This window comes from Phoca vitulina, unplaced genomic scaffold, assembly GCF_004348235.1.
Source record: "Phoca vitulina isolate PV1807 unplaced genomic scaffold, GSC_HSeal_1.0 scaffold53, whole genome shotgun sequence".
In the NCBI taxonomy this organism is placed as follows: Eukaryota; Metazoa; Chordata; class Mammalia; order Carnivora; family Phocidae; genus Phoca; species Phoca vitulina.
In genome coordinates, this window is record NW_022589756.1 from 13340912 (window position 1) to 13364924 (window position 24013).

Sequence of the window (24013 nt, forward strand, 5' to 3'; positions counted from 1 at the left end):
AACAATCTCTCTGGTAACAGAAAAAAAAAAGTCAATTAGAAGCAGTAGAATTATTGTAAAGAACCATGAAAAATGATAAGAGCTTGAACTAAATAAAGTGGAATTCAGAGATATTGAGGAAATGTAATTGTCAATGACTGATTGAGTGAAGAGGATGAACAAAAAGGAGTAGAAGTCCAGGTTTCTGGCATGGGCAACAAGACAGATGGTAGGACATTAGCTGTGATAAGGAATACAGGAAGATGAGTAGCTTTGTCAAGAAAGGTGATAAGTTTGTGTGGAGTTTTAGATACTTGTGGAACTTCCAAATGTATGCACTTTTTTCTAAAGGATGGGAAAGATATAAGGAACATAAATACAAATTTTGAAGTTATCTATGCAGAGATGATAATTAAATCTATAGGAGTGGTTGAAATCTCCAAAAGAGTGTACATCGTGGGAAAAGCAATGGTTTAGGACTCAAAGCCACTTTACCTTTGCCAGACAGTTGTAGGGAAGATTCAATGGTACAATATCTATGAAAATATCCCATATGTTACTTATTATTTTCCTCCTAAAGTTCTTTTTATGGTTTACGGTTTAAATACACATGGTTTACAGAAAACAAAGTTTATGACTTGCATGCATATATGTATATGTAAATATCAAATAAAGACTATGTAAAATTTCTAGTCCCACCTGTCTCTCTTCTGGGAATAATAAAATAGTGACTCCCATTTGACACTTCCTGAGCTTCAATTTCTACCTATAAATGCAAGTAATAATATTTGTGTTTTACAAGTGTTTTTAAACCTCATGGGGGGGGAATGCCACTGAGATTTGATAAATAATATATCATAGTAGTGCCTTTCAAAAGACACAGATACAACTAGGATCCTATTTGTCCAACATTATTTTATGTCCACAAATATTTTTTTTAAAGATTTTATTTATTTATTTGACAGAGAGAGACACAGCGAGAGAGGGAACACAAGCAGGGGGAGTAGAAGAGGAAGAAGCAGGCTTCCCGCAGAGCAGGGAGCCCGATGTGGGGCTAGATCCCAGGACCCTGGGATCATGACCTGAGCCGAAGGCAGACGCTTAACAACTGAGCCACCCAGGCACCGCTGTTCACAAATATTTTTATGAGCATAGGGCCTCTCCATTCAGTTTCTTTTCACCAATTAAAATGAAGGTCTGAAGTGCCACAAAAATTCATTTTATTTACAGAACAGATTTATAACTTTAGAAAAGTCACCACTGTCTTAATACATAACCCTGACAGCCCGTAAAATGTAGAGTATATTGTATACCTCACAGAGATGTCCAAAGAAATAAACAAATTCGATACTTGTGAGGTTTAGTTCCGGAGCCTCCAAACAATAGGTGGTGCAGCTAGGATGGGAGACTGAATATAGACATTTGATTCAACACGTGTCACGGAAGCTTTGCCTGAACAAAATCACTGTGCATATGAAATTTAACATAGGTGTGAGAGCAGTATTAAACTCTAATCAGGATGAGCATTGGAGTGAGACAAAAGCTTTAAACAACTTCTTGCACTGAAGAGAAAGATGTTTCCACCAGTGGGAGCTCATTTTCGTAAGCAGATTTTAATTTAAAATGACCAAATTCCTTATTAACATCTAAAAGTTTGGGGCAGCCTGAATCCTCTGTGCTTATATGTGTCAAACAAAACAAAGCGGTAACTGGCAGGTTCCAAATTTAGGAAGGTGCAAAAGATACCCAGAAATGCTCTTTAATCTATCCATGTTATTATGCGTTCTCTCTTCCTTACACTGAAATGTGAGTGGAAGAAGATCTAAAATATGGATTTCTCCCTTGCCTGGGCAGGTCTGAGAGCCCAAGAGCCTTGACCGTGAGCAGTTTTATCAGATAAGATACAACCCTTTAGCATTTGAGCCATTGGATTTGTAGCAGTTCTAGACACCTGCTCTTTGCTATGTCTAAATGCTTGCAAGTATCATAGAGTAGACTGGAGATGGATGAAGGAAACATTTAAAGAAAGGGAATGGGGCGCCTGGGTGGCTCAGTTGGTTAAGCGACTGCCTTCGGCTCAGATCATGATCCTGGGGTCCCGGGATCGAGTCCCGCATCGGGCTCCCCGCTCAGCGGGGAGTCCGCTCCTCCCTCTCATGCTCTCTGTCTCTCATTCTCTCTCTCGCAAATAAATACAATCTTAAAAAAAAAAAAAAGAAAGGGAATGGACCTGCAAATCCAATTTTCCTAGAGCAATTTCTAACCTTGTGATCAAAATAATATGTTTTTCCTCATCATATATATCATTTGAAAACATCTCACAATCGAGGTGAAAATTTGCTATCCGCATCTCTCTTCTGGGCAGAGTACCACTTGCAGTTTAGAGGTCCCTGCTATGTCCTACCATGGCACGCTGTACTTAACTGAGCTGGGCACTCGATTTCCAGAGTAACATATGTAAATAATCATTCAATTCTCTAGCTTCCCTTGTAAGTTTCATTCATCTTCTTATCCCCAGTCCTTATCACAGTGCCTACCCCATAGCAGGTGCTCAATAAATGTTTGTTAACTCATGAGCTCCCAGTATCTGTGCATGAGTGCAGATGTTCTCCAAAGAACCTACACCTTAACTCTTGATTTCCACCACTGTTTATTTGAGAGCTGGCTGGTACAATGTGACAACAAGTCTGTATTCTCCATATTTTATTCAACACTGAGTGAAATTCTCTCCCCGTGGATTAGTAGAGACAGCAAACTCTGAACCTGTGACTTGTGCTTTTATACTCTTTGTGGAAAAAGAAACTAAAAAGAAGAAATCCAGAGCCTGCCAGCTCTGGGAATTGAAGGCGTAATGGGAATTATCTGTCCAGCCTACTATGGCATTAGACCAGTCTTAATTATAGCACGGAGATACTCCCTTACAGATGGACTATTTTAGGTTAGTAAGTAATTAACCAATAAATTCTATCCCATGCTTTGAAAGTTTATTTCACATATGCATAGCATCTTGTATTTGGAGTAAGGTAAAGACACATCTGGTTTTCTCTACTCACCCCAAAGTATAATGTTTGGACACTTTTTTCTCTCTGAGTTTCCTGAGAATGGATTACATGGCATAGATATAGTTTATGGCTGTGAGATACGTTATGAAGTCTCTTGTAAAGGCAATCTCTCCCTCTCTCTCTAGGCTCCTTTTTTAGCAAATCCGTTTATGTGAAATAATTGGGATAGATTAGTCAAAAATGCTTTCATCTTTGTTTCTTGCCTACATTGCATTTTAAAATAATTAAAACTCCAGATTGTTTCTGTTTTTCACCTAAGTTTACTGGCACCCAGCAAAGAAGGCTACACTTTGATTTTAATCATGGCCAGACAATACAAGGCCCCTGTCTCAGAAGCAACAAGGGCAGCAAGTAGAAACCCTGCTGGGTAATTTCAAAGCAATGTACTTCCTGCTGCTAGCCCTACAGTATGATTTCTGTTCTGCCAAGGGCACCAATAGCAGGCAACTTCCAATTTGCACCTCACACATAAATTCACATTATGCCAATAGGTTTCGAAGGAAACCACAAGCTACCCAGCTCAGCCGTCAGAGGTCTGTTAACAGACCTTTAACTATGATCTATTGTGCAGCAGGGCCTGAAAGACGCATGCGGAGTCCCACTTTATAGAGACCGCACTTGCCTGACACCATTTTTCTTGAGATAATTATAAGTGTTTATTTTGGCTTTTAACAACTTTAATCACATTATTTAGCATGTTGCTGTTTTGTCGTCAAGTTAAATGAACACAGAGTTCTCCCAGGAATGTCCCAGAAACTCACACATAGGGTGGTTTCCTTGAGGACAGACCCCAACATATGAGATGGCAGTGGTTAATTACAGGAAAGCTTCATGTAGGCAAAGATGTTTCCTTCCCCAGATGAGTAAGCAAACAAATTATACCAGGCAACAGAGAATTCCTAAATGAATAAGGTGTGATCTTTCTAATTGAAATAGCATGACTCTCGCTTTGCTTTGTGGTTCTGTTTTCGGTGGTTTAATGGAGAGAGGGGTTTACGAGGAATCTTGCATAAAGGCACGCAACATCCTTGATGACAAATGTTGCTGCAGTGACCATGTGGACTACAGAAGAGCACTTCTCTGGCTTATCTAGAATTAAGTTTAAAAATAACCTTAGCTGATCACAAAGCATTCTATAGTCACTGTTAACGTCAAACAACTGTTGAAACCTCATGCTGTGCCAAATTGCATTTGATGGCCCAGTAATAGCAGAACTATAATGTGCTTCAATGAATTCTAAAAATATCTCCCCCAATGGAAACTCGTTTAAAAAAAAAAAAAGACAGTTCACCTTATTCTTAAATCACCCCATTCAATGTGCATGTGAGTCAACTGGACTATAGGTCTAAGATTATTTAATAGATATATTTAATACATCATGAAACTTATATGCCATTTTTATGTCTTTAATATTTTTATCTGATGCTCTACATTCTGTTAATAATTACACTCAAGTTTCAGAGTAAGATTGTTTCCTCTATAATTATGCATTTCTATCATTTAGTCACTTCAGCTTTCTTAAGAAACTGATGATGAACATTCTTTATTGGGATTGTTTTTGCTGCCCAAGGCTCTCAAGTGGACGTGCAAGGTTTTTTTTAAAAATGATAACAACTGAAATAAGGTGACAAATGAGGATATGCTTTTGAAATGACCAATTTAATCAAACGGGCATTATTTCTTTAAATCATCACATTTCTTTTTCACGAAGGGCAACTTGTGATGTGACCATCAGACTCAGGTTTTATTTGACAAATCTGGGAGCCAATTAATTCATAAATAAAAGTTTTGTTTGAGTGTACTCTCAATTTCAAACTTAGTAAACTCATATCCAACAGACAACTCCCAGACTGATGAAATAAATGTGGAAAAATTGAGTTTCTACTATAAATCAGCCCTTTAATACCCGTAGGAACTAATAGATGTTCCAGAGTTTTATATATGCAAATACTATTTTAACACATGCACATAATGATTAAAAGGGGGTTAATATGTTTAATAGTTGAAAGTTCCAAGTCTAACAGAACAATAGTCAGACAAGCAAATGCCAAGTACCTATGCTATGCGTTTCAGGTTGTCTTCGTCCCGAGACAGTTAGCAACTGCCAGAATCCCTCTATCATTTATCATCAAAAGTTCTAATTTTTTTTGTTCCAGTAAACCCTTTCCTAACAAGAATCTCACACATTTCATAATTAATTAAGAGACCTGGATTCCAGTCTCACTTCTGCATTGACAGAGTGGTACAATCTTCAATCTGCTTCTTCTTCAGTAGTTAAGAATTTCTTATTCTTAACTTCTTTCTGAGTTTAGTGCTCTTTCATTAGATTATGCTGATGGAATGAAAAAACGACACATGTTAATTTTCTTACTTCATTCTACCTAGTAGAGATATATTACTGAAAACTATAGAGAATAAAAACATAAAATTAAGGCACAACAAAATAGTTCAAATAGAATCTAAAAACTTCCCCTCTGATCCATTTTTGCTGTGATTCACATCAAATCATGAGTATTTTTTCCCTTTTTTTGAACTTTTTATTCAAATTCAATTTAGTTAACATATAGTGTATTATTAGTTTCAGGGGTAGAATTAGTGATTCATCAGTTGCATATAACACCCAGTCCTCATGTCATCATGTGCCCTCTTTAATGCCCAACACCCAATTACCCTATCCCCCCACCCATCTCCCCTCCCCTCAGTTTGTTTCCTATAGTTAAGAGTTTCTTACGGTTTGCTTCCCTCTAGGTTTTTATCTTATTTATTTTCCCCTCCCTTCCCCTACGTTCATCTGTTTTGTTTCTTAAATTCCACATATGAGTGAAATCATATGGTATTTGTCTTTCTCTGACTTATTTTGCTTAGCATAATATCCTCTAGTTTCATCCATGCTGTTGCCAATGGCAGGATTTCATTCTTTTTTTTTTTTTTTTAAGATTTTATTTATTTATTTGAGAGAGAACACAAGTGGGGGAAGGGGCAGAGGGAGAAACAGTCTCCCCGCTGAGCATGGAGCCTGACGTGGGGCTCAATCCCAGGACCCTGGGATCATGACCTGAACTGAACGCAGATGGTTAACTGACTGAACCACCCAGGCACCCCAAGATTTCATTTGTTTTTATGGCTGAGTTATATTCCATTGTATAGCTATACCACCTCTTCTTTATTCACTCATCTGTCGATGGTCATCTGGGCTCTTTCTATATTTTGGCTATTGTGGACATTGCTGCTATAAACATTGGGGTGCATGTGCCCTTTCGAATCACTGTGTTCTTATCCTTTGGATAAATACTTCGTAGTGCAATTGCTGGGTCATAGGGTTGTTCTATTTTTAACTTTTTGAGGAACCTCCATACTGTTTTCCACCAGTTTGCATTCCCACCAACAGTAAGAGAGTTCCTTTTCTCTGCATCCTCACCAACATCTCCAACATCTCTTGTTTCCTGAGTTGTTAATTTTAGCCATTCTGACCGGTGTGAGGTGATAACTCATTGTGGTTTTGATTTGTATTTTCAAGTATGCCAAGTGATGTTGAGCATTTTTTCATGCGTCTGTTAACCATTTGTATGTCTTCTTTGGAGAAATGTCTGTTCATGTCTTCTGCCCATTTCTTGACCAGATTTTTTGGGTTTTCGGTATTGAGATTGATAATTTCTTTACAGATTTTGGATACTAGCCCTTTATCTGATATGCCATTTGTGAATAGCTTCTCCCATTCTGTAGGTTGCCTTTTAGTTTTGTTGACTGTTTCCTTTGCTGTGCAAAAGCTTTTTATCCTGATGAAATCCTAATTTTCCGTTTTTGTTTTTGTTTCCTGAGTTTTTTCTTAATATTTCTGACCTAAGAGGATTAGCCTGGCCTCTAATTCCTTATCTACAATACTGGATTCCAGAATATAATGGACCAATGTTTTCCAAGTTATTTTGAATCTGGAATTCTATGCCAAACTAAATTATTATTCAAATCTATAAGTGAAATTAATCTTCAGTCATACAATGACTTGGGAAATTTACCACACAATACCCTTCCTGAAAAATTCATGAATAAAATATTAATAATTCATATCCAGCAGTGAATTATAACAAGAATGGAAAATAAACAGGCTTATTCTTAACATCAAAAAATGCTTTAAATTTAGGAATCTATTCAAGCAATTCACTATATTAGCATATGAAAAGAGAAACCTATAAGATTATTTTGAAAGTTTCTGGTAAAGCACTTCCTATAATTTCTTTGGCTGATAGAGAGAGAGGATAAAGACTCCTACAAAACTTGTAATAAATTAAAAATTATATCAAAACCTATGATGAATAGTGGCACCTGGGTGGCTTAGTTAAGTGTCCCACTCTTGATTTTGGCTCAGTTAAGTGTCCCACTCTTGATTTTGGCTCAGGTTATGATCTCAGGGTCATGGTATCAAGCCCTGCGTTGGGCTCCGTGCTCAGTAGGAAGTCTGCTTGAGATTCTCTCCCTCTCTCCTCTGCTCCTCCCCCCATCCATGCTCTCTCTCTCTCTCTAAAATAAATAAATAAATCTTTAAAAAAATAAAAAATAAACCTATGATAAATACCATAATTAAAGATTGCCAAATAAAGTCAAATGTTAGGCAAGAAATGTGTGCTATCACCACTATTATTCAAGCTTATTTTGAAACATTCTAGCCAATGCAATAAGACAAGAAACATGAAATATGTGTGTGTGTGTGTGTGTATACAAGAAATAAAGAAATAAAGCTGTCCTTATTTGCATATTATAGGTTTGCCTGCCTAAAAACTCTAAGACAACTGAAAAAATTTAAAACTAATAAGAGTCCAGTAAGGTAGCCAGATAAAATATAAATATAGAAAAATCAATAGGAAACTTATAAATATAACGGAAAAAAATCCTATTCACAAGAATAACAGAAAGCAGTAAAATGAATAAGAACAAGAATAACAAGAAACATTAATATATACTCAAAGAAAACACATACACTTAACTGATGAATGTAGAACAGGACTAAATAAATTAAAATTCATAGAATTATACTGCATGAAAAGACAGTAAATAATGACAATGACTGTATTAGTTTGCCAGGGCTACCATAACAAAGTACTGCAGACTGGACAACTTAAACAACAGAAAGTTATTTTCTCAGAAAGTTATATGGAGGCTAGAAGTCTAAGATCAAGGTGTCTGTAAGGTGAGTTTCTCCTGAGGCCTCTCTCCTCGGTTTGTAGATGGCTATCTTCCCTCTGAATCTGTCTGTTCTAAATTTCTTCTTCTTATGACACTGGTCACATTGAATTAATGTCCCCCTAATAATCTCATTTTAACCTAATTATCTCTTTAAAGACTCTATCTCCAAATATAGTTACATTCTGAAGTACACTGGGGGTTAGGATTTCAACATGGGGCTGGGGACACAATTCAACCCATAACAATGACATTCCTTTTTCAAAATAATATAAAACTTCAAGACAATTATTATTAAAAACCCAACAGAACTTTTTATGAAACCTGCCAGGATGACTATAAAATTCATTCCTAAGAGTAAAATGCATAAGAAAATTGTAAAATAAAACATCATTGACAGACAACTTGCTATCCCAAATGTCAAAGCATCCCATAAACCTATGGAAAATTCTTATAGTATAGTGTTTACCAACATTCTCGACTTGGATCGTGAATGTTGGGGTTCATCCCAGCTCAGCTGTTTACTAGCTTGGTAACCCTGGGCAAGTTACTTAAACAGTTTGGGCTTCAGTTTCCTAACATGTAAAATGGTGGTAATAATGTTGATTACCACATAAGGTATTTGTGAAGATTAAGAGAATGGCACATGTTAAAGTTTCAATAAATATTAGAGATTATTGTTATTAAATTCTGTTGTTATAGAATTAAAACACAATGAAGAACAGATAAATAGATGACTGGAGCAGAATTGAAATTACTAAAAGAGAGTGATGCTTATATGGGAACTCAGTCTATGAAAATGTTGGCATTGGGGCACCTGGGTGGCTCAGTCAGTTAAGCGACCAATTCGTGATTGCAGCTCAAGTCATGATCTCAGGGTTGGGGGATTGAGCCCCATGTTGGCCTGCACCCTCAGCGCGGAGTCTGCTTGAGATTCTCTCTCCCTCGCCCTCTGCCCCTCCCCCCACTCATGCATGCTCTAAATAAATAAATAAAATCTTCCTTAAAAAAAGAAAAGAAAATGTTGGCATTAAAATCTGTTAGTAAAAGCTAACTATTAAACAAATTAAAAAGAAAGCCACTCTGTAAGGAAATATTTGCAACATATTTAGCAGATACAGAATTAAAATCTATAATATATGAAAATGTTAAACTATCAAAGAAAAATGAGCAAAAATTATGAACTGGTAAAAGGGGAAGTACCAAAGATAATAACCATGCAAAATCATGTTTGACATCATAAGTAATAAAGGAAATGGGATTAAGTAATAAGATATGTTTTATCCACTCAACTGGTAAAAACTTGAACAATTTATAATTTCCAGAGTCCATAAGTTTTGGAAAATGGGAACTTGATATATTGTTAGTATAAACAATATATATAATGTGTGTGAATGTATATAAACATATATATAAAATATAGTAGAAAAAGGCATATGTGAAATTATATGCCTATCAAAATTATAACATATAGGTAACTCAACTCCACCTTTTTACTTTATAGGAATCTCTCTTACAGAAATAGTAAGAGACATAGGTGTATAGAATCTTTACTCTTTGTAGTAGTAAAAAATTGGAAACAACCTAAATATCCAGCAATAGGGGAATGCTGAAAGAAATTATGAAACATTCATTCTATGGAATGCTAAAAAAAATGAGGTAAACAAATAAAATGAGAAATAGGAAAATGTCTGTCAGTTATTATTAAGTATTTGCAGTTTTCAAAACTCTTTATGTCTAACCATGTGTAAATGCCTAGAAAAAAGTCTGGAGATATATGCCTGAACAATAGTTATCTTCAGACAGGATACTTTTAGGCAGGTTTATTTTTATGTACCTGAATCACTAGTAATTTTCAAAGTAACCTGTTATTACTTTTATATATTAAACAATTAAAAGATAAGATACCAACAATTAGTTCTGGGACTAGACATAGGCTGAAGGATCATTGCCAATTGCTTTTTGTGGGAGATGAGCTATAAACTAGGATAGTGTTTCCCTAACTACACTTAGATAGCTGGGAGAACAGTCATGCCATTGACAGGGAAAGGATACATGGAAAGACAATGTTCTTAGTGCCAGAAGGAGAAAAGGGGATCTTCTTTTGTCCTGATTTCATGTTCCCAGGTAGAAGGACATCCATTCAAATAACACCTCTGGCCTCTCTACACCTACACTAATTTTTTCACACATTTTTCACACATTTCTTGCCTAACATTTGACTAGGCTCTAGAGATACAAAGGTATATAGAACAGAGAGCCTACACTTCAGGAACTCACAATGTATTTGGGGACCAGACATAAAACAAATACAGCATTCTGTTAGGGAATTGGAAGGTTAGGAATAGATACATAAAGGAGGTGATATAAGCTGAGTTTTGAAGGTTGAATAAAGTTCACTAGGTTGGTGATAGAAGGTGGTGAGGATATGGCACATCAGGCAGGGGGAACAACATCTATGAAGGCAGGAAAGCTTGGGAGAACCTGGTACATTCAGCAAGCTCTACGAAGTGTGGTATAAGTGAAGTATGGGGTATATATTGGGATGACAGCAGCCAAAGCTGAAAAAGGACAATAAAAAATGCATCATGTAATATGGTGTATACAATGCATTTCTTGAATATGATGGAGAAATCACCGAGGAATTTTTAACACTGAGGTAAAATGATAAATTTTGCTTTTTAGAGAGATCACTATGATGGCATGTGAAGGACAATGTTTCTCCATTCCTTTAAAGTTTAGACTTCTAACCCATTTCAGTATAAATTCCTACTAAGATGTGGCAAGTCCAGAAGACTCACCAAAAATTAGCTACTGCCTTCTGAAGAATTTGGGCTGCAATTAGACACAACACCATTATCACCCTTTGTTCTGCCAGCCTCTTCAAAGAAATGTTAACCAAGATTGATTTTTCTATTTTTTCCATTTTATCACTTTTCAGAGGAGCCTCAAAAGGCAGGTTGTGATTATTTGTTTCCATTTTATACATTAAAAAATAACCATAAAAGAATTAAAGAGTTCAAACCAAATATAAGTCAAGAACAAATCCTAAATTTGGGTATCTCTTTTTTTTTAAATTTTATTTTATTATGTTATGTTAATCACCATTCATTACGTCATTAGTTTTTGTTGTAGTGTTCCATGATTCATTGTTTGCGTATAATACCCAGTGCTCCATTCACTACGTGCCCTCTTTAATACCCATCACCAGGCTAACCCATCCCCCCACACCCCTCCCCTCTAGAACACTCAGTTTGTTTCTCAGAGTCCATAGTCTCTCATGGTTTGTCTCCCCCTCTGATTCCCCCTTTTCATTTTTCCCTTCCTGCTATCTTCTTCTTCTTTTTTTTAACATATATTGTATTATTTGTTTCAGAGGTACAGGTCTGTGATTCATCAGTCTTACACAATTCACAGCGCTCACCATAGCACATACCCTCCCCAATGTCTATCACCCAGCCACCCCATCCCTCCCAGCCCCCACCACTCCAGCAACCCTCTGTTTGTTTCCTGAGATTAAGAATTAAATTTGGGTATCTCTTAAATTCAACTAAGACTATACAGTGGTGGGTAATTTTTTTCCATATGAGAAATTCTCCCCATTATAACACTCATTCTCCTACAGCCATAAAAAGTAATTGTGTTTTGAAGTATAAATTCTGGCCTTCTGCCCATAAGTCTAAATTCAAATTCACAGTTAGATGAAATAACCAGTATAAAACAGGTTTTTATAGAGAAATTAAACTAGTATTTACTGCATACTCTAATCCTTTTCTAAAATTTTCCTCAGCTTCTCTCCTCTGTTGTAAGTAGTGCATTTTGGGTATTCTCTAAGGAATTCATACTGTTTTGTGAATGCCCCCAAAATACCAGATGCCAGGCTGAAAAAAACAGTACGACCGTTTCGGTAACCTTCCTGGATCATGTCATGACTTCTACATATTGAAAGAGTCACACCGTGATGAACTGTTTGAAAGTCAAGAGATTCATGGAGAATAGCTCGAAGGAATGATAGTCTAAGCATTTAACTTTTTCCCTGCACTGCTACCCCTGTGCATCACATATATCACATATCACATATAAAAGCTTTCTCAAAAAGAAGCAGCACTGGAACACATTTCAGCTCATTGTTCTCTGACCTCTGACCTTGTGATTGTGTGACCTTACCTGTTGCAGTTGGCTGCCATGTTTCATATATAGAACACATAATGGCATACATTTTCGTGATTTTCCAGAAACCTTATTTGTTAATTCCATTGTTGTTCAAATAACAACTTATAAAATATTTTAGGGAAGTGTTTCTATCTCCTTCCAGAAGTCAGACTTGTCGGTATTTTGTGGATAGTTCTTCAGCTGTCATCATAGTTTTAATATCCTACTCATTTGAGTTGTATTGTAATTTTGGCACCTGATGACAAATTCAGTTCAGAAATGCAACCAGGTTTATTTTATAGTACGTTCAATAAATTATCTAAATATTTAACTGGTAACATTACTGAAAATAGCTGATAAAATTAGATAAAAACAAACTACTATAGATTTGGTCAGAGGAAATATTCCTTATCACGTTCATGTAGCTACAAATGTGCGCTTCTCACATCTATGAATGGCTATGGCGTATTTAATTTCCCCAGACAAAGGTTAAGCAGTCACTTTTCAGTAAAGTGTAAATAAAATTCACAAAATACCCTAATACTTTTGCTTTCCCTTTTATCCACTCCTGATGCCAAGGAACTCTAAAGGAAAAGAATTCTAACTACACACCATGCGTGCTCCCTGCATGGGAAGAGTGATAGCCATCTGGCTAAAGCGTTCATTCTCCAAGTGTCAGAGCAGAAGGAACCATCCAGGGAAGCAATAGCCTGTAACATAAAACAAAAACTGAGATGAACCATTTCCCCAAAATTCCTAATAACTCTTTATGAGATTCTAATGTGTTGAGTTAATTCAGTTTTTGTTTTGTTTTGTTTTTCCATCTTTGAGCCACTCCACACTTATTAGTTTTGGCTAGAAACACTGGTTCTGAAATATAGTCATAAAGCCAGTTCTGGAAGCCATGCCAGCCAAAAGTCTAGACTTAGAAGTTCCAGATAAGGGTAATACAAGCACTCATTCAAAAGTTTACTAGATTGTAAGCTGCTTGAAAATTAACACCATATTTTTGCTATAAAATTATATATAAAAAGTGTTAAGTACCTCCTACAAGTGCCATGGACTTCACTTCAAATAGATGGTAACTAATAATTTGACCATCATTAAATGACTAAAGGGAACATACCTTTTTATAAATGTTACTATCATTTTCTTGGCAATCATCTCCTCATTTATCATCAAAGTAATACCTGGGATGGCATATACAAAACTTGTTACAAGCAGTTTTCTTTGCTAAATTAGTTGTTGGATTCATATAGGACCATATGGCTGCCAGCCATGTTCGATTGAAGTGGTTTGCCTATAAAATGGGGGAAAAACATATTTCTATTCCCAAGAGGAAAAAAGGAAAAAAAAAAAAAAAAAAACCTTTAAGTCACAAAATGTAACAAAATTTTAAGAGTCCAAAGAAATTTATCTATCCTATTGGCATGTGTGTTGTACCAATCTCGAGGTGGTGTCCCAATACCAGCCCATGTCAGTGGGGAGAGGGACTACGAATCTTCAGTCCTGTTGTATGCTTCTTCCTCTTCGTTTATTACAAATGGTACCAATCATAATGATAGTATTCTTTGACATTGCAGAGCAACAAATGTAATGCATCAGTGAAGCTTCTTTCTAAATTAAGTAAAAGATCAATAGAAACCTAAATGTAATTAAAGTATTTATTTGAGGGAAATGATGACCCAGTGCCAGATGTCGAGTCCTCTGAATATTTTAAAGGGAGAACATCCAACTTGGAGCAGCCAGAGTTGCCTTAGACATTCCCCTACCAAGTCCACAGGGTTCTAGAGAGAGGCACCATGACAAAGGTTCTCCTCAAATGACCTAAGTTTCCTCTCAGAGAAGCAAGCCCAGTAGATACACAAAGATGCATAGGGCACCCAGAGCCTCTACCCATAGCTCTACCCCTTGACATCATAGATTGTACATTATTCATCTCTGGAACCTCAACAGCACAGTACCTGACATATACTAAATGAATAAAAATTTGATGAATGAATGAATAAGTAACATCAATAAATTGATCATTGACTGGAATGACCAAAAGCTAACAATAAAAAAAGTCAACATCAGATTAAAATGCTCAGACCTATTAAAAATAAAAGCTTTTTTTTAGAAGAAATACATTTTTTATTTATTTTATTTTATTTTATTATGTTATGTTAATCACCATACATTACATCATTAGTTTTTGATGTAGTGTTCCATGATTCATTGTTTGCGTATAACATCCAGTGCTCCATGCAGAACATGCCCTCTTTAATACCCATCACCAGGCTAAACCATACCCCTACCTCCCTCACCTCTAGAACCCTCAGTTTGTATGAGACTATGGACTCTGAGAGACTATGGACTCTGAGGAAAAATAAAAGCTTTAATCTGTTGGTAATAGTCTTTTATTAGAATAATATATTTATGGGAAAATAAATACCTATAAAATCTGGATCCTATTCAACTTCTGTATGACTGATAATTCTTTTCCTTCTTATAACTTGAGGGTGATGGGAAAGCAAAACACATCTAAATGTGTTATATTTATGGTTAGAGCTGACACAATAATATTGCTCGGCTATGCTTAGCCATGTTTACTTTACTATTGATTTCCTTCCTACAATGTTATAAAGAAAACAAAAATTAGGAGCACCCGATTGTAGGTTATTTTTAAAACATCCCAAAATTCTTTGCCACTTTTATCAGGATAACTTGAGGAACAAATATGCCCAACCCCAGACATAGTTAAATGAGCCAAATGTTTATAACATGGTTTAATGACTATTCGTGCATAACGTTATTTTAATGATTTTGTTTTTCCACCAAAGTAGAGTACAGTGTACGAAAGCCACGCCAAAAGGGCATACTGACCCCTTCTAATCTCTAATGAATCTGTTATTAGCCTAATAAGGATCTGGTGCTGGACATTTGGTGATGGCATAGTGTAATTTTAGTACTAACCATTTGAATGTTCTTAGTAAAGGGGCAGGAGAAAATGGGCAATTACAACTAAATAATACAAAAATGAAAGGCAGGCAAAATGACTTAGCATAGTCAAAAGCCCACCAATTTTGCATTCGGCTGGGATGCTGACGTCTTTATATCACAGATTCTCAACCAAATATCTATAACCCTATGATCAGAATTCTGCTCAGTGAAGAGAAAATATAATTAAATACACAGGATATTGAGGGAAAACTGTAACATTTAATTTCTCTTCATAATCTATCCAACATACCACCAACACTTTCTAACAAAACAATTATATTTTCCTTGTCAATGGAACAGAGAAAAAAATCTATAAGAGCATAGGTTATGATAACGACATATGACAACATGTAATCACAGATAAAGTGCATTAATTATACAAATATTCACTGAATGTCTATTACTCTTACTTTATGCTTACATTATATTTACCATATATTTTCCCAGGTGATTAAGAATTCCAGAATCCTTCGTATATTACCATAGATTGTCAAAAACAACACACCATGCTTTTATCCACAAGAACAAACATTATATTAAGCCTCGTAGGGGAGATTCACAAAATTACAATTTGAAATTATCATTTATCAAATGCAATGAGATTCTTAGCAGGGACATTGGATCCTTTGGAGGCGAAGACAAGCAGACAGTAGAAGGAAGATCTGGGAGGTCCTGATAGAGAAATGACAGCTAAACTAGGTCTAAAGGATGAGTAGGAATGATCCAATAAAATGTGGAGGGAGAAGAGCAAAGGGAAATGAGTTAGGAAAAATATTCCCGACAAAATGAATAGCATCTGGAAGGCCTGGAAGAAAAAGAAACCATGAAACTGAAGGAAACAGGAAGAAGTTCATTATAGAGTTAACATTATAAAGTTAACAGCACAACATGAGGAGAGAGTGAGGTCCATGAGATAAGCAGGATCCCAATCATGAAAGGTCTTATAAGCCAAGGCCAAGAATTAACCCCAAGAACACAGCAAAGCTAGAGAAAGGTTATAAACAGGGGTGTGATCAGATCACATTACTCTTTTTGAAGTCTCACCCTGACTACCTATAAAGGTGAAAACGTCAGAGGACAGACTATGCAGGAGACAATGAATAAGTTAGGAAGCTATTATATGGTCTCCTTAAGGATATGTTGGTGACCCACTCCAGGACAGTGGAAAGAGGGATGGAGAAAAATGGGTGGATTTGAGGGATTTTAGGTGGTAGGATAAGCAGGATGTAGTAATTGATTAAATGAGTAAATGAAGGAGAGGAAGATGCCCAGGATTTTGCAGGTGAGTGAATAGTGGCACTGTTCTTTAGTTTAGATTTAGAAAAGGAAAAGGGGAGGGAAGAAAGGAGGAAGGAGGCAGAGTTAAAGCACTACTTCTTTCAGGTTTTGATTTTTAGGTGACCGTGAAATACTTAATTGTAGATGCCCTGAAATCACTTAAATATGACATTCTGGGGGGTCAAGAAAGAGGTCTGCTATGGGGATATGAATTTAGGTTTAATCTTTAAGGATCAGGGATTCTTAACCTGAATTTATGATGGGTTTCAAAATGTTCCAGGATGACCTGAAATTGTATGCAAAATGTTATAGATTTAATTTTCTCTTCTTTATCTAGTTTCTTAAGATGAAACTTATTGATTAAAGTTTTTTTTCTAATCCTAAAATTTATTGTTATAAATTTCCTTCTACTGTTTTATCTGCATTTCACAAATTTTGATATGCAATGTTTTCATTGTCATTCAATTCAAAAAATTTTCTGATTTCCTTTGAGACTTCCTCTTTGACCCATGGATTATTTAGAATTACACTGTTTAATTTCCATATATTTATATATTTTCTAGATAGATATTTTTCTGTAATTGATTTCTAATTTAGTTCTGTTATGATCATACACTCTGTATGATTTCTCTTTTAAAGTTTATTGACATTTGTTTTATGACCCAGTATATGCCTAACTTCATGAACTACTATGTGCATTCCAAAGGAATATATATTCTGTCATTATTGGGTGTTGTCTTCTATAAATGTGAAGTAGGTCAAGTAGGTTGATGATAAACGTTCAAGTCTTCTACATTCTTACTGATTTCCTCTCTGTTTGTTCTATCAGTTACTGAGAAGTGTTGAAATCTCCAAATATAAATATTGAATTTGTCTATTTCTGCTTTCAGTTCTGCCACTTTTTGCTTACTGTATCCTAAAGCTCAGTTATTAAGAACATACATGTTAGGTTTATTTTGCCTTCTAGATGAATTGACTCTTTCATGATTATCTCTGCTGGTATTCCTTGTCCCGTAGGCTTCTTTGTATAATACTAAAATAGGCAGTCCATCTCTCTCTTGATTAGTATTTGCAGGGTACATCTTTTACTTCCAACTTATCTATCCTTATACTTACAGTGCCTTTCTTCTAGGTAACGTACATTTGGGTCTTGATCTTTTTTATCCATTTTGACAACCTCTCCCTTTTAATGGAATGTTTATGGACATTTTACGTTTAATTTTATTATTGATATGGCTGGGCTTGAGTCTATCATCTTGCTATTTGTTTTCTATTTTTCTCATCTGTTTTCATTTTTCTTTGTTATTTTTTCCCTTTTTTGGTTTTGGTATAATATTTTCTTGTGTTCCATTTTATCTCCTCTATTAACTGGCATATCTCTTTTTTTAGTGATTGCTCTAGGGTTTATAATATGCATTTTAACTAGTCACAGTCTACCTTCATAATATTATATCACTTCAAGTATAGTATGAGAACTTTAAATAACGTAATTGCCCTTCTCCCCTTCAACCATGGAACTATTATCTTACAGCTGCCAAAATATTACCTTTATTCCTTATAAAGGTGTTATTAGAGAAAGTGGACAAGTGAACTTCATAATATTAAACCTCAAAAAATTAGAAAGACTTCTCCATTCTAGACATGTGCACTTCCTGGGGACCTGCTTCTGTTATATTTATGACATGGAAATGCAAAGAAGAAGGTTCTCTCTGGGAAGCCCACTCATAAGAGGAAGAGAGAAGGGAAAGCACTGAACTTCTCCTGCCCCCCTCATCAATGAGAGGTAACTCCAACTCCCCGATTGCAGAGTGAATGAGGGGGCAGAGAGAAGCCAGGAAAGTTATGCTATCTGAGTGCCCTCCACAAAAAAAGAGAACTCAGCATGAGAAAACCCATATCCCTAACAGCAGTTTATTTTCTTTATAAATTTTGTCAAATTTTTCTCTCCTGTCCCTGCATACATTGTTCTTACACATATCCTCTTCAAGTTTCCCCTTACCTGAGCATGCATTTCTCTAGTAATTCTTATAGCTTTCATTCTTAAATTATATTCCAAATAAATGGAATGAGGTGTTTTTTGAAGTTAAGAGGAAAGTGTCTCTTCACCACCCACAGAACTTACAGTTTCACAATTTGATCCCTCACACTCTAGTGACATAGCCCACTGCTCATGCACTGAACAGATCATGTGGAAGCCCCTTTATGGGCCCGGCACTGTTACAGGCTGTTACAGGTGCTGGTGATACCAATGCTGAGTAAGACAGACGAGGCCCCACGCTTTGCAGCTTCCATTCTTGTGAGCATGGGACAGGGGAATCAGCAAGCAAACAAATGCATTAAGAAGATAATTTCAGATAATCACAAGTCTTGTGAAGAAAATGAAGCAGTATGACCAAATTGAAAGTAACTAGATAGGGAACAACTGTTCATGGGCTCTGCTTCTTTCCATCTATGACTCTCCAGGAAAAATAAATCAAGATGGCGAAGAGACAAAAATAGTAATAATAATAATAATAAAGTTAGCAGGGAAAAAAAGATAATCGCTATACCAGTTTTCTGTTTTTATATTCTAATCCTTACTTAAATTCAACAACCAGTTGCCATTCTCTCACATTTCTCTTGAAGAGCAACTACCATTGGGCAAATACTTGAGCCAGGAAGCTGAGAATAGAAGCCTCAACACAGTCTCTATTCTACCAATCATAGCAAAAAATAAGCCAGAATTGGGGCGCCTGGGTGGCTCAGCCGGTTAAGGGCCCGACTCTTGATTTTGGCTCAGGTCATGATCTTGGGGTCGTGAGATTGAGCCCCAGCTCCACGCTCAGCACCCAGTCTGCTTTAGATTCTCTCTCTCCTTCTCCCTCTGCCCCTCCTCCTTTTCTCTCCGTCTCTCTCTCTCTCAAATAAATAAATAAAATCTTAAAAAAGAATAAGCCAGAGGTAATTGTTATTTCAATTATTCCCTGGGTGCCAGGGTGCCACTGATTCTCAGAAAATAATGACTAACAAAAGGTTTAGATTAGCAATGGGGGAGAGAGCTTTTGACATGAACATACAAATGTTAATTAAACTGTATCATCCAGTGTAATGCTGGTGGGAAAGGTAACGTTTGTATCAACTGTGTGAAAGGCTCTTTCAAGTATTAGCTTTGTTTTCAGATACCAAAGTCTTGGCATTCACCCAAATGTCAAAAGAAGCATTTGGATCGTGGCACGCGGATTTGTACTTCTCCCCTCCCAGATCGTCGTAATAAAAACGATAAAGTCAGAAAGTGGGGAATAATTTGCTGGCAAGGAAAGCCAAAAGAAAATAAGCTTCCAACTAAAATGAAGCATGCAATGGCTATGAAGCAATATAAATAAAAAACACTGGCTACAGAACCATTTTCTGGAGAATACAGAAACCAACTACTGTGGCCAGACAAATTAAGGCACAGAGGGATCAGCCAAAGCAGCCTTCATTAAGCACCAGAATAGTTCCTGCCAAACAAAAGATACGTGGGACTCAACTCAGTTTGATATATTGCAGCTTTTAGTGCAGAATTATAATTTGTGATTTAAAAAATGCCAAATGTGCACTTTTGTGATATAAATGATACATTAGGGAAATAAGGGGAGCATGAATGAATACTTGAGGATACTTGTTAGAATTCAAGAATTTAAAGGATGAATCAATGCCGGTAGTCTTTCATGAACCTCACAAATTTTACTTTTCTCCAAGTTGGAGCCACATAAGAAATTCCAGTAAGCCAGTGTGATTAACGACTAAGGTATCTGAGTGACTTGGTTGGTTGGTTTGTTTCTGGAGACTGTGGTAGAATTGCAAACCACCGACATACACACCCCCAAATACATCCTCAAGGTAGCCTTAAATAAATAAGAGTCTTTGGTGATTACAATTTTATTTTTCTCAACAGCAGCTATACTTTTTCCTTTAGCTAAAGTATCATAGAGATTTTATTCTTTGGTCTAGATTGTGCTATAATTTAAACAAACTGAAATCTCTACTTTTGAGAGGACCAAGTAGGCCTGGCTTACCCTTTCCATTTAAAATTCCTTGGCTGCACTTCAGGCTCTCAAGCTACCTTTGAAGGAAGATTTATGTGTTTTAAGTACAATTCAAGCGCACTGACACCTCGAGAGGAGATTGTAAACAATCAGAGACTAGATAGGGGTAATTCAAGTATTTCACTCTGACAACAGCCAAAAAAGTCTCGTGTGTCTCCTAAAAGACTCCACATTAGTAATAAACATTATTAGGTGCACACCACCAAGCCCATCTCAAAAGACGTAGGCTATCAATGTTCATGCTCTGTTTAAAGAGTTTGTCAGTTTTGTTAAGTCTTTCTTAGCCTCAGTCACTAAAACATTCTGAAATCATACCAATGGCCCGGTTCAAATTCTGTTTTTACATTTGAGAAGAAAATTCAAAAATACCCAGGTTTCCTGGCAGTGCAACTTCTAAAAATAGATAAGTGTTAAAACTAATTTATAATCTTGTAAAGACATTTTGCCTTTTTCTAATTAGAAATAATGCTTTCATCAGATTACTTTCACCGAAACTGATGGAAATAGTTTGGCACTAAATAAGGGAAACGTAAAGCCTGTCTTCAATGAATTTAAATATCTCTTTCAGATTTCTGAAACAAGTTAAAGTCTTTGGTTTACCCTACAACCTTTTGGTTACTCCCTTTTCTTTTCTTTTTTTAAGATTTATTTATTCATTTTAGAGAGAGAGTGGGGAGGGCAGAGGGAGCGACTCTTCAAGCAGATTCCCTGTGGAGCATAGAGCCAGCCTTGGGGCTCGATTTCACAACCCTGAGATCGTGACCTGAGCCAAAATCAAGAGTCAGAGGCTTAACCAACTGAGCCACCTAGGCACCCCAAGGCTATTCCTTTTTCAATTTCATTGGGAATTTCCATAAAGGAAGGGGCTTATGCCTTTTTTTTTCCTCCTTGTGTTCTACATAGAAACCAAAAGCTAAAAATCAGGTCTCCATAGTCCAAATGAAATGAAGTATCACGGCGATTATCTGGGTCATTCAGGGGAAACCCATGTGTTAGAGGTGAGTTGAGAAAAGTTGTTTTCTTTTTGCTTGAATCACATATGGGGTTGCCTCAATTACTTTACCACTTACTCATATTATTTTCTTCTGAGTCACTGTACAATTATCCTAAGGCCAGAAATATCCTGTCTTGAAAAGCATACTTCATGTCGTTTCACATCCATGCCATGTATAAACTTAAAAAAAATAATTTTAGCCAATTAAATACTTTAAGCAAACACACATAAACAGATATATATATATATATATATATACACATATACATATATATATACACATACGCATATATATTTATATATATATATATATATATAAAGTTTGAGCTTTTCTATATGGATCTTCACCCTCATCATTATCTATAATGAATTTTACAATATTTTTCACATTACTTCCTCAAATGGATTGTATTAATTGATTAAAGAAAAGGACCTTCATGCCATCTAAATTCCTAGTTCTCCCTACCTCAACAATTTCTAGATTAAACCTGAGAGTTCAGAGAATTGAAATATCTGGCCTAAGAAATCTTTTGGCACTATCGGATTAAAACCTGCATCACAAAAAGAAAATAACTGATTCAACATAGTTACTCAGTCTTTTACTATTTAGCATGTAATACAATGCCAAGAATTCAGAATTACCTAATTCAACTCTGCTAACTACCAGCTCTTTTCAGATTTCCCTCTGTCCTTATGGTATCTTGGGTGCAATACAGCATAGTACAAGGACAGCCGTCTTTAAGCAGCAGGTGACATCACCGTCACAAGATCGAGTTGCGAGAAGAAAGAACCCGTTGCATATGAGTCACAAAATTCTTCCACTTATAAAAGTTCTTTGGTTCTAAGCCACAAATGTCCAATAATAGTAAATAAGAGAACAAACTTTATAATAATACGGTGCTATCAGGAAAACAAAAGTGTCCGAGAGAGTGTTATCTCCCTTTTAAATCGCCATGCATTTTTAAAATTCTAAATGTAAGAATAAGACGTGGATATTATAGAAATGTTAGAAAATGTAAAAGATATTAGGAGAATTTAAAAATCACCTCAACTAACTACCCAGAGAAAATTATCGTGAATGTTTTGGTAGAAGTCTTTTCGGATGGTTTTCCACGTCCTCTATGTGTATATAGGCATGTGTGTGCATATATAGTTACTATCGCAATGCGTGCAGTGATAATCTGCTTTTTCTCATAGTATACAATGAATGTGTATCCGGGTCATGAAAGTCTTCAAAAACATGTGGAGAAATCACATCATATACATATACCATAATGTATTTAACCAATCCCCACCACTGTTTTCTTAAGATGTTTCTTATTTCTCACATTTACAAGTATTTTAGTACCTAACTCAGAATGTTTTCTTTTCTTTTCTTTTTTTTAGACAGAAAGAGAGAAGTGTACACACATGCATGAGGGGGATGGCACAGAGGGGGAGGGAGAGACCCAGCAGGCGCCCAAAGTGGGGCTCAATCTCATGATCCTGAGGTCAAGACCTGAGCTGAAATCAAGAGTTGGACACTGAACCGACTGAGCCACCCAGGTGACCCTGAATGTTTTCTTAAGATCAATTCCTAGAAGCAGATTTGCTCTCAAAAAGAATCTAAATATTTTAAGGTTATTTACAGGTTGTGAAATTTTAGTCTAGAAAAATTCTTCTAATTTACATTCCCACCAATAAGGTATGTGAGTACATATATACTCATCTTTTTAAAATATTGCCACTCCAAAATATTAAAATTGATATTTCACTTAATTGTTTACTTGATTACAAATGTCAGCATATATCCTAATGTACTTCCCTTTAACTAGCCTGTGTAAATCATTTGCCATGTTTCCACTGGGGCAAAAAATCTATTTTTTTAATGTGAACTGCTTTTTTAAAAATTGAGGCATAACTGACATACAACACTATATTAGGTCAGATATACTATATAATGACTCAATATTTGTATATATTGCAAAATGATCACCATAACAAATCTAGTTAACATCCATCACCATACATAGTTACAGAATTTTTTTTCTTGTGATGAGAACTTTTAAGATCTACTCTCTTAGCAACTTTCAAATATGAAGTACAGGATTATTAACTACAGTCTCCAAGCTGTATGTTCCATGACTTACCTAAATTATGACTGGAAGTCTGTATCTTTTGATCCCATTCACCCATTTCACCTACCCTCTGCCTCTGGCAAGCACCAAACTGTTCTTTGTATCTATGAGCTTGCTTTGTTTGGTTTGGTTTGGTTTGGTTTGGTTTTAGATTCCACATATGAGATCATACAGTATTATGGTATTTGTCTTTCTCCATCTGACTTA